We start from the raw sequence: 13,023 nt of genomic DNA, 5'->3' as shown, positions 1-13,023 counted from the left end.
TGTAAGTTTTGTCTCGCCAGCAAGGTAGTGCCCCTCTGGTTCGCTGCTTGTGCTCAATAAATTATTTTTATATTCATAAAGTTGAGGAATACATAATTGATTACCAATCCCAGTGTGATGCTCCGGGACCATTAACAGTATGTAATCAAGTGCTTCTATTCCTAGAGCCACTGTGCCATACCTTTGTACTTAGCACCTGATGCTTGTTTCTTCCCTTACAGGTTATAAGAACTGAAGCTGTACATATGTGTCAGTTTAGTAATAATATTTATATGGTGTTTAAAGGCAGCAATATATGTCAGTAACTGAAAGCAGTCTTGGAAACAGGTTAGTACTTGGTGCTGTTTTACTAGTTCTCCTAGACCTGGGTCATTGTGTTATTGTATTGCAGTAGATATGTAATCAATGTCTTGATTTTATTGTTTCTAATATTATCTTTTTTATGAGCTATGTTAAGAGTGTCTGCTGTTCACCTTATTGTTTACTTAACCTCGTATTGGATATATCTGTTTAGAACGTTCTAGACAAGGTGAGAACAATGATAAGTGTGGGAAATGTATTGCAAATCTTTGTGAATAGGCAAAGCGCTACAACTGTGAAGATGTAATCATAACTTGCATTGCATTTTCCTTAGTATTCCCAGAGGAGAAAGGATAGAAAAGAGAACGCTGATTATAATGCTGTTATTTCAGTGTAGTGTTTTATTTCAAACGCCATTCTGTTACGAACTTGATCATAAACGTAAAATTGGGAAATCAGCAAACCTTATGGCCCACAGTGGAAAAGGGTGGGAAGGGAGAGCAGGGTTTTTAGGGGTTTCATGAAATGATCAGAAATCTTCTTTTTGCTTTGGGCTAATCATGATAATGGTTATATTCTGATATGCTTCTCCTTCCAGGAGATTACGATGCTGACACATCTCCTGTCAAGGACAGCTAGCAGATCCCGCCATTGCAGCCTGCTATTGCTTAACTTTACTGTGGAGCCCTGGGCATTTTTTAACTCTCCCCTCCAAACTCAATTAATCCTTAAATTTTTATGGTCTTAACTATGAAGTCCCAAAGGGCTCGGCACGCTCCTCTCTGTTTTTAGGTCTCGCCTAGCAACGTAGTGCATGCGTTACTTGCTTTGGTGAGATCTATTGTTGTCGGATTAGCTTCGGAACGGGGACAGGAGATGTTGACGCGCCCGGACAGGCGATGTGCACATGTACGGCTCGTGTTGTTTGTATTGGGAGGGAGGAATGTTTTGTGCCCTCCCTGTCTCCTCTCACCGTGCCTGCCCGGACAGCATATGTGCACGCCTATGGTGTAACCCTGTAGTTAAGCTTCCTGCTTACAGCACAGTGCAAATAAAAACAACTCGCATCTTTTGTGTAATTAGCGCAAAATCGGGCCCTGTTATTCCACGCAAAGCTCTTTCACTGGACGTTTGACGCAGCGATACTCCGGGTCAAAGCGCCTAAGCATAAAAACTCTCGATGCAATTTCTTCGGGCGCGCTCATTCACCGAGAGGAAATGTGCAAGTGCTTCATTTTTAAAGGAAACTCCACCTAGCTGTTCAATTTCAAAATGTTTATCTGTCATACAGTTGCCTTAAGATGCAAAGCATCGCATTATTAGCTGACATGACTGTGTAGTGCGCGCGACAGAGAAACGGAGCAGGCTGGTAAAAAAACATGTCTGATGGGAGAATAATTTCGTAAACTTCTACGACAAATCCCGGCCGCTCTATTGTTTAGCCTCTAAATCTAAGTATACTCACGGCGGAGGCTTATCATGGCCAACATCTCGGTGAACTTGATGAGTTAAATAAGCTACCACTTTTTCAACTTGAAATCTGGGGTCAGTTGCAGTGAAATAGATTATTGTTTTAGGTCTTTCTCTTTGGTTACGTGTGAAACAACTGTGTTATTACACCCTATCGTCATTCACATTGCAGTGGTCACAAACACCTGAAAAGGTATGTTCAAGTCTCAACCTTTTTCATCCTCTTAATTCTACCTACAGTTTACTGCTAGAGCACCATTGTTTTACTATCACTGGGTGAACACCAATGGCCCATTTCTGTGGTATCTGTGGTTACATATATAATACCGCACCTCTGCTGCTAGGGGGACACAATAAGCCTACTGATATGGTGTTCAAAGTTATCCTCGGGTTGTGTTATCTCTGCATCTGGGAATTTTATAGACGCACTACTTTAGTGTCTGTGGTCATCCATTGGTCATGCCTCCTCGAATACGGGATGTCATCTTAGATTCCTGTCTATCAGGTGCCTGTTGACTTCATGTCTTCCACGTTTACCAATTCTGATTGGACCCAGTCCCAGTGCCACATCAACTTACCCAGTTGGTAGAAGATAGATGACAATTGTTAAGAACGTTTTGGATATGACATCCAAATGTGACGCTGCTCCTCACAAATCTCTCAACTTCAGCCAATATTAAAAGTTCAGTTAAATGTTTGATGTGGTAAATTTGTAACATGCCTCAGAATCTCACACACATTACCAAAGTACTTCTCATATACACTGCTATTCAAAAACATCTATAAGCCATGTAAGCCCTCCAACTAATTGTGGACTCTAAAGAATTTGCATTCTCAAATTCATCTTACTATTATGTATGGTTCTCATTGACAGCCAACATTATGACTAATCAGATTTTAGAACTGGTTGTTCACTGATCTTATGAAGTTACAATTGGAAAAAAGCATTTGCAATGCAATAGGTCTCGCATTTACGCAGTTTGAGCTATTGGCATTATAAATACCAATGCCTTTTATTTATGTTTTAGTTCTTAAAACATAAATAAAAGCCATTGTCATTTACATGACGGGCATCTTTAGTACCCATGATGGAAAACTAGAATTGCAAGCAAAACATGAATAGATTCAGATTCTGGTCTAGATCAGTGGTACCTGTGCTGGGGGGAGGAGGGCGCGCACAGCGCTCACATGCTCATGATGAGCTGAGCTTGTCATGAGGCACGGCGCTCCTGTGCTCATGACGAGCTCAGCTCGTCACGGCCACACCCGTTCCCGTGGAACGCTCAGCACTGCAGGGGAATTATCCCCGCATTCGAGCGTTCCACCGGAGCGCCGTGGCTCATGACGAGCTCAGCTCGTCATGAGCATTCAAGGGGTTAAACATCCACTTAATCATTACTGCAATCCAAGGATCTTCACTGAATCTTTATTGGAAAAAGGGGCCCCTCCTGAGGAATACGGGCCCCATATCAGTATCAGTATTGGAAGTTGGGGACCGTGGCTGAAGCAGTCTTGAGGATTTGAACTCCAACACAATACGCAAAAATATGGAAACAAGCATTCATCAAAGAAATACACAATTGATGAAATGTGTTTTTTAATTCATAGTCAAATATAAAAAACAGACTTTTAATTTATAAGGGAAGGTTGGAGCTTTTCTAAATTCAATTGAGGCCATCCATCATCCATACTATATTCTGTTTCACTGTTCCTACGAATCAATCTGAGGATGCCAGCCTAATCATTGGTCTCCAGTTTTGATATTCTTTCACATTTTTAGAACATGTAAATATTTCTCTTTAACATCTTGCTTCTTCCTTTATATACACCTCATTTATCTGTTAATAGTACTTTATTTTTTAAGCAGTTACAGATCCTCTGAGAAGGCGTTGTGGATCCTCAGGTGCCCCCAGACCACAGGTAGCAGCTTTCAAACTTATCCAGATTGAAAGGTGATCGCAAAATTGACTTAGTCTCTCTTGCTTTTTCTTCACACATTTCCTGTTTTTTAAATATGCTACATTCCTGGCGGACTAAAATTACATCTATATGCATTACAAGTATCGTTACCAGTGACTACATTGCCTTTATTATTGCTTAAGCATTCTTTGTCAGCATTGGTGCTATTTACAGGGAGCATTCAGTCTCCTAGGGGAACTTCATTCTTCTGCAATTGGAAAGTACTGCTCCTTAATCAATGTTAAAGACCTAGATTTCACAGTAGAAAACCATTGCATCCCGAAGGTGATACAGCCAACTTTCAAACACTATTTTTTACTTCCACCCACCACTTAAAGCATATATTTTTCACTGTTAATCAGATTGATGGGGTATCGTTGAGTGCCTCTTCTGGCACCCAGCTGAAATGCTTTTGAGGCCATTCCCCTTCTTGCAGAATGTGGTTCGAACACTCCATTTATTCCTGCTTCGTACATGACACAGTGTACCTAACGGCCGATCGTGGGTGAAGAGACAGCTTTATACGACTTCTGCAGGGCAATGAGAAGTTTCTCGCCTGCCGGACTTCCTCAGTCATCTTGTAGGTCTTCAGGCCCTGCACTACTGGGAGATTCGACAAGCACCTAGTATAAGAGGATTCTAGTATTGGACTTAGTCCGTCTGCTAACTGTAAAGTAGACCCTTCTATGGAAAATACTCTACCTGTAACTTGAAGGGCCCTTACATTTGAGATCCTTCTATATGACATCAGGCACAGCAACATGGCTAATTTGGCAGAGAGTTCTATCCTACACAGAAACCTACTAGGTTGCCATGAGAGAAATAAATTGAGAACTTGATTGACATCCCAAAAAGATGAGTATAGAGGCTCCGGCAGCAAGGAGAGGTGGATGTCCCACAGCAATCGGCGCACAAACGGGTGCTCTCCCACCGGGTAGCCATCAGTCGGACCATGGCCTGCCAACAGTAGCAGAGCAAAAGACATTAATGGAACGGTAGGCCTAGTCCCTCAGACGACAGGTCAGACAAGAAATTTAGTTTGTGGAGTGCATCTGTGACCATGGATTCCAGGCCTTCGCGTACACCAACCCATCCATCTCGTCAAGGCTGATCTATACCATTTAACCGTGCTCTCTGCCCAAGTCTTGGACAAGAGGATTTTAGAAAAAAAGGGGGCTTTCCCTTGGTGGACAAACTGTAATTTCATACACACTATGTTCATAGAAATCATCCACATATGGACACTGGGTCCTACACACTATAGTATACCAACACACAAGTTATATAGCTCAAGAATTTAATCTTTTGTTAAAAACAAAAAGGTCTTTTCCGTAAATATTAACCTTAAAACCAGCAGCACAAAACGTGCCCACATTAAAACATATTACAATTTCATAAGCACAGTTTTTACACACATGAATGGTTAAAAACACATTTACAATAAATTTTCATCAACACAAATTCCTGTAAAGAGAAATCACATGAAGGGAGAGACATACAAAGACATTGCTAATTAGTCATTAAATTTTACACATCTGAGAACCTGACAGTCACAAAATCTAACCCTGGACCCGTTTTTATCTTGTCTACAGGATAGATTTGTTCTCTTCATTGCGCAGTAGTGGCGTCGACGCGTTTCGATGGCTATTGCTGATATTCTGCCATCTTGCACATATGCACATAAAATCTGTATGAAATGAAAATGGCTCTTATGTATAATACTGATAGAAATATGTTTACCCGCAGGAATAACTCTCAGTGGCAACCAACCAGTGCCCAGAAATGAGGAGAGACTGATCATTTAGTTCAGACATGGCCATATGCAAATCAGCCTTGACCCTGTGTCTCATGGGAACAGTCCAGCCCAAACTGCCAAGCCATGTCTTTCCTGGACCGGAATCAAGCATCCTAGGACCGGTTTCTGGCTATCAGCCATCTTCAGCCAGGATAGCTTGACTCCAGTGGTGTGGAGAGCATGGGACTCACGTCTGAGCATACCCATCCACTCGGGGTGACAAATGCAAAACAACAGTTGATGGACAGAATGCAGAACAATGTCATACATTCACCCCAGTACAGAGATCTGGGCCTAAATCCATCGTGTTTTTTGCATTCCACACCACCCCAGTTCAGACATGGCCATATGCAAATCAGCCTTGACCCTGTGCCTCATGGGAACAGTCCAGCCCGAACTGCCAAGCCATGTCTTTCCTGGACCGGAATCAAGCATCCTAGATATGATACCTGATATGTGTACGATATCTATTCTGTTGAGAGCAGGCAGCATCCCCCTTTGGGCACAGTCGAGATGAACTCCTGGCTCGCTCTGCCAAATGTTGCCAGATGAAAGAAAAAGACAACACGACTTCTGTTGGCAATATAGTACAGAGTTTATATAAAAAGCGCACAGAAGGTTGTCAGCTCCGTGGAACTTGAATCTGAGCTTCAGCTTACAATATGGTTGACTGTTTCTTTTATACTTATGCAACCGTAAATATGTCATACATTTCCATATTTAATCAGCATTTGCTTAAGCACAACATTGTATCAAAAGGTAATACTTACTGCAAAAACAGCTAATCACACATTTGTGGAAAGACTCATGTGCGCATGTTATTTGTTACACTTCCACACCCTTGGCTTGTCTCTTTCAAGCTTAGCAATGCTCTACTCCTACATGTCTACTGCTACACAGGGCCTAACCTCCCACCTATGATGTATGTGCCTCTGTGCTATTTAATCTGTTTATTGCCTCAGAGACCTGTTCTTGCAATGGGTTCCTGTAACTTTCGTTTTCTGCTGTGTCTAATTATGTTTCTTTATTCTACTAAAGTCTGTATCCCTCCCCAAGGTCTAGACTCCATTTGTGCTTTTTATTCTACTAACTTAGTCCTATATTTCTCCTTTAACATGTACATCTGTACTCGTCTTCCTGCTAATGCTTGCATTGACATGAGGGGTCTTCTTCATTTTGTACATGTATTATAACACGTTATAAAGTGCATTTACATGACCCGCTATTCTGGAGTATTTCTGGCAGGGACTACTTGTCCCAGGTCTCTGTTGGGGCCAGGAGGCGGCCCTTTTCATCACCCACAGCTGCTGCTGACATCGGCGTTAAAAAGCACATTTACCTGACCCACTGCGTGGGACACCCCGCGGCAAATCCTGGGCCAAGGGCCTGCTTGTCCTGCGCCAGGATGAGGCAGGGTAAGGCCACCCTCCTTGGCTTTGCATCTCCGTCTAGCAGCTTCACCACCTGCTCCCTGGCAAGGCCATCATTTGTGTTCACATATATGATAGTAGGAAGGGCGCATTTTAATCCCTTTTGTCTTCTGTTTTGGGGGGTTTTATTGAGAAAATAACGAATGTTGAGGAAGAATTGGCTCAAGAGGTGAGGGTTGATAAAGTTTTCACTCTCACAGCGGGTGTACCAACGGACATTGTTTGCTTACCGAATACGGGCTCCTCCGTTCCCCCAATATTACTCATGCTCAGCTGATAGTATGTCATACAGAATTGTCGACCTGTGAGGGAGACCCAGTCTGGAATGTCAATGGATCTGAGCATGTAACTGATTCTTTTCCATAGTCACGCAAGGGATTGGACTGCTTGAAAAGGGAGTAATGGCTCCCCAATGATGCTTTTATTAGTAAAAAAATTTAATATTGGAAGGATTTGCTTTATACAAAGCTGGAATCCCTAATCAAGGAGCTACTTCATCCTTTTGAGCTGGCCTGTGGGAACATTGAGCAAGCTATCGCAGGAATAATGGGTACTATGCTTCCGTCGGTTATATTTGCTTCATCTGGTTCAGACCATGCCTGAACAGACAATGGATCACCCAATCGTCATAAGTTTCCCAGAGGGTGATGCATGGATATCAAGACAAGAGGAATCTGTAAACAGGGGCAGGCGTATCCACCAAGAGGGTAAACCGGTGTAGGCAGCATGTTTCCCTCTGCCAGCTCTGGCCCTGTTAATCGTGATTGTCAGCCTAGTTCAAATTCTGTCCCCATCATTGACCTCCCTCCAGAAGCAACTCCCGAAGTTGTGATCCTTGGAAATGTGCAGTCTTTGATTAGTCATACATCTGAGTCATATGCCCAGCTAAAAAACACAGTGTCCCAATGGATTGGCACACATTCGAATGTGGGCCCTTCCATTTCCAACCCGATTAATATGGTTAGAAGGGTTTGCTGGCTGAGGAATGGCAAAAAGAAACTTAATGGTGATTGTGTGGCTATTTATTTCAACTGCTCCAATGTGTCGGAGCAAGTACTTGCTGCTAGAAGCTGTTTCAGATAAGCCACACCATCCTCAATCCAGGTGTTCCCTTTAAGATTTCTCTATAGACCTGTAATAGTATGCCATGCACCTTGAACTATGGTTGGGCCCCAAAGTCATCGTCTCTCCAGGCAGCCTCATTTTGCCCCTTTTGTTGACCGCCAATAGATATGCCCCTCTGAGTCCTTGGGCTTCTGTGATTGACTTGAGTCTCCTGCTCCTCCACCAGCCCAAGCTCTTTTTACTCCAGCCTGTTCTCCTGTCTGCTCTTATGTTGATTCAGCCATTGGTAACTGCAACGATCTCAAGCAGCTAAGCTGAAACATTGCAGAACTTGCTTCTAAATTCAAGGAGCCGAATTGTCTTTCTTTTATTAAGGTGTTTAATTTTATATTCTTTGAGTTAATAAAGCTTTATAGAAAATTATAAGCATAGTAAAACAATATTACAGAAACGTGGCATTAAATGGAAAGTGAAATGATATTAAATAACACAGAAGTAAGTCAATCCCATAAAAGGGAAGTATAAAATATACCAAGGAAAAAGAGCCTTTTAAAGTTTTTTTTAAGATGATGGAAAAAGAGAGAGAAAGAGAAGGGAGGGGAGGGGAGGGGAGAGAGAGGGTGGCATGAAATACATATTCAAAAACAAATATTTCTGCATACACTTAAAAGTGAACAGATGGTAAAAATATGAGTGGGTACTTAAAAAAGAAAAATGAGTAATTTAGGAGGCATGTCTGGAAGGAAAAGTGGTTAGAGGTGACCATAGCAAGTCTTTTTTGATTATTAGTGGTGTGGAGGTGGTGAAGGCACGGTCAAGTCTGTGATGATGACAGCAAATTCCACCAAGCTGCTATGACATTTTTGAAGTGTCTTTCCAGTTGGTTGTGATGATCCGAAAAGAAATAGCTAAGTATAGGTCTATAAATGTACGCACATTATATTGAACATTCCATAAAGGTGAAGAACCTCCCAAAAATATATGTACAATCTTGAAAGGGAATTTGGTGGAAAGACCAAATACTAGACCATAGGGATCTAACCAACGGACAATGAAAAACATATGGAGGAAATCACTGTCCTCACAAGGCCAAGACCAACATTTCTTGGATTCTAGTAATCTAAATTTGTGCAGTACAGAAGGGGTGAAAAAGAGTCTGTTATAAAAAATATATAAATTCTTTGTGGTGCTAGCACAGCGGGAAGAGGTGTGTACTTTGGACCATATAGAATTCCAAGTCTGAAATGAAAATTCTTGGGCTAGATCCTTCTCCCATTAGAGTTCGAATTGAGATTTAGGTCTATCTACAGAAGCACGGGAAAGAAATTTGTAGATGGCAGCTGATTTAAAGGGGATAGAAAAGTCTAGTGGGGTGGAAGAGGTCCGAGCAGGAGTGGTAGGAGAACAACCTAGAGAAAGGACACGAGTCAGAGAAGCCTTCAGTGAGGGTAGTGAAGAGAGTGTGTGTTGGAAATGCCAAACAATTCACGAATATCTAGAAACTCCCTTGGGAATTGTCTTTCAATAGATGATCAAAGATAATAATACCTTTGTCAATTCATTCCTTCCAAAAAAGCGCTCTATTGTTAATCTTTAGGAATTTATTGTACGAAATTGGAGTTTGGGAGAGAAAATCTTCAGCGGAGAGATGGGAACAGAACAAGGAAAGAGCAAGGGCTTTGGAGTGGTTGAATATGGGAGTGGAAAAACGTTACAGGGCTGGGATAAGCGAGTAGCTGTGAGAAATGAGAATGGTGAGAGTTGTGCGAGTTCTATTGAACTCCAAGCAGTTGGGGGTGAGCGAGAAGAGTCAGTTAAAAAAGGCCATATTTGTTTTAACGTAAAGGAAGAGTGATATCGGTTGAGGTTAGGAGAGTTAACTCCACTTAAGTCTTTGGGTTATTGTAGGCGGGCAAGAGAAATCCTGGCTTTGCGATTATTCCATAAAAACTTTGTTAGGGAACGATTTATAGTGCTAGAAAAGGAGAGAGTAAGAGAAACAGAGAGCATATAGCATAGAGAGATAAAAACGAATAATGGGGAGAAGCATCATTTTAATAGTGGCTAATCTCCCCCACCAGGATAAAAAAACGGGGGACCAACCCTCAATGAGGACGGAGAGTTTTTTAAGTATTTCTGCATGATTAATTTTAATGGGTTCCCTAATAGTATTGGCATAAAGAACACCTAGACATTTGATGCTCCTAGGATTCCATTCAAAACCAGAACCATGAAACATATGAGAAAGACAGAATTTGTTTAGGGGTAAAGCTTCAGACTTATCTAAATTTCGTTTGTAACCAGAAACTAAAGAATATTCTTGTAATAAAGAGAAGATAGAATGTAAAGACGTGGATGTATTAGAGATGTAAAGTAAGATATCATCTGCATAAGCAGTAAACTTAATATCAATATTCTGAAATTGGAAACCTGTATAGAATGGGAAATGTCTTATTTTTTTCTAGAAAGGGCTCTAAATCAAGAATAAAAAGAAGTGGGGAAAGGGGGCAACCTTGCCTGGTACCTCTACGAAGGGGGAAATATTTAGATTGACAACCATTTGCCCAAATAGAGGTAGAGGGAGCTGAGTATAACAATTGACTATGATGGATAAAAGGGGGACTAAAGCCATGCCATCTCAGTGCTCCAAACATAAAATCCCAGCTTACCCTATCAAATGCTCTCTTAGCATCTAATGTGATGGCAGCAACCAGTGAATTCATTTTAGAGGCAAGGTGGATGATGTTAAGGAGAGTTCTCGAATTGTGAGTAATTGACCTACATTTGACAAATCCAGATTGATAAATATTGACGAGGTCGGGAATAACTTTGTTGATACGGATGGCAAGTAATTTAGCAAGGATTTTACAATCAGTATTATTTATAGAGATAGGCCTATAATTCTTGCAAAGGGAGGGGTCTTTATTCTTTTTAGGGATTAAGCACAACATAGCCCGGGTAAAGGATCCCTTTGACTCTCCTATGTTAAGAAAATGCTTGATCAGGGAGAATAAGTGAGGTATTAAATATTTTTTAAAGTGGAGGAAAAATCGAACAGTGAAACCGTCTTGGCCAGGTGTTTTGTCTTTAGCTAAGAGATTAATGGCATTAATTATTTCCTTTTCTGAGATAGGAACATCAAGGGGTGAAAGGTCTGTAGAATCATCAGGAGATTTTGGGATAGATTGAAAGGAGTCTCTTTGTGCCGCGGAAGGAATATGTTCTGGAGTATAGAGGGAAGTATAATAGTGGACAAAGCAGTCAAGAATGTTGTTATCAGTGATATGGTGAGCTCCGGAATTGTCACTAATAGCGACAATTTTGGATTTCTGCTTTTTGATTTTAAGATAACTAGCAAGAGATTTGCCTGCTTTACTGCGTCCACCATACATTTTTTTGTTAAACTTGAGGAGATTATTACATGCGGAGTCCCAAGAGTGTTTGTTGCATTGCATTTTTGCTTTGATGAGGGACGACAAAGTATCAATGGAGTTAGTGGTGAAATATTGATGTTCGAGAGCTTTAATTTGTTTGGGGATGAGAGAAGAATCTAGAAGAGCTTTTTTCTTCCTCTAGGAGATATAGTCAATAATGAAGCCTGTGGTAGTTGCCTTAAAGGCATCTCAAATAAAGTGAAATTGAGAAGTAGAGGGGAGATTGTTGCAAAAGAATTCCTCCATAAAAAGCATAAATTGCTCAACAAACTGGGGGTCTCAGAGAAGAGAATTATTAAAGCGCCAACGGTGAGACTTGGGGGAAGGTGAAGGGCAATCCATATCTAAAATGACGGAAGCATGATCTGAAATAAGAATAGAGCCAATTTCTGAGTTAGCCATGAATTGCAGGGCATGTTGAGTAAGAAAAATTTAGTCAATACAGGAATGAGATCTGTGAACAGGGGAGAAAAAGGTGAATTCCAGTGTGTCAGGGTGAGAGGTTCTCCATGTGTCTATTAGACCTCTAGAAGAAATAGCTATGTAAAAAGTTTTCTGCATCTTATTGGGAACATATTTGGTTTGCGATTTCCGGTCTAAAAAGGGGTCCATAAGTTGATTACAATCACCCCCAACAATGAAATCATCCACAGCATGCGAAGAAAGAAGGGTAGAAAAGACCATAAATATTACAAAAGGAAAGTGGAACATTGTTAACAGTAACATTTAAAAACAACCATCTACCATTGTTATCATGAAACTCATTTTGTAACTGAACATTTAGAGACTTATGGAACAAAATAACAACACTATTTTTGTTATTCACTGCCGGGGAGCAGAAAACTTCTCCTACCCATTGTTTATGCAATGAAGACAGATCTTGCAATTTGAGGTGTGTTTCTTGCAACATTGCAACATGACATTTCAGTCTCGCTAGATGGGATACAACTTGCTGCTTTTTAACAGAACTATGAATACCTTTAACATTCCATGAGATAACACGGAAACCAGTCATCCATAGGATTTAAGTAGTCGTAGGCTTAAAACTAAAGACCAGTCAAAAAAAAAGGAAGACGAAAAGGAAATAAATACACGTAGAGAGTGAAAAGTAAGAGGTATCAAAGGGCATAGAAAATAGAAAAAAGTATGCGATGTGATAATACAGTAACAAGAATGAAAGAACAGTAAAGTACCTTATGCTGAAATTTAAAAGATGGTGCTATGGAGAAAAAAAAGAGTATGAGAATAATGCCAAAGAAGGGGGAGATAAGGAAGCAGAAGGGAAAGTAAGAGAGATAGAAGAGGGGCATACAGTTGCCTGGAAAGAGTTAGAGAAAAAGAGATGACAGACAGCCAGATGGCTTTAGTCATGATGGTCAAAAAATAAAGAGCATTAATGAGGGAGGGGGGACGGCAGAAAGCCAAGATGGCCACTTCACAGGGAAGAACACAGAGAGGAAACAAATCTATTGTACCAAGACTATATAAAAGGAAGGGAGAAAAACTCCAAGAATAAAAATGATAGACAAATGGAACAAGGAGGTAGGGAACTTACCAGACATTAGGGGAC

The 13,023-nt window shown here is 41.0% G+C and overlaps 1 protein-coding gene across 2 annotated transcripts in view; it reads left to right on the top strand.

Annotated features, from left to right (window-relative positions):
* ANO9 (anoctamin 9) overlaps positions 1 to 13,023 on the top strand; it is a 769,113-nt gene that overhangs the window by 166,320 nt on the left and 589,770 nt on the right. For both annotated transcript variants that reach the window (XM_078682729.1, XM_078682726.1), the window contains exon 3: positions 222 to 327. The gene's annotated coding sequence lies outside the window, so the exon portion shown is untranslated. The remainder of the gene's footprint in view (positions 1 to 221; positions 328 to 13,023) is intronic.

Source organism: Lissotriton helveticus, chromosome 3_1 (assembly GCF_964261635.1).
Source record: "Lissotriton helveticus chromosome 3_1, aLisHel1.1, whole genome shotgun sequence".
Classification (NCBI taxonomy): domain Eukaryota; kingdom Metazoa; phylum Chordata; class Amphibia; order Caudata; family Salamandridae; genus Lissotriton; species Lissotriton helveticus.
The sequence above is the reverse complement of the archived record's forward strand: the minus strand, read 5'-3'. Positions and strand labels throughout refer to the sequence as shown.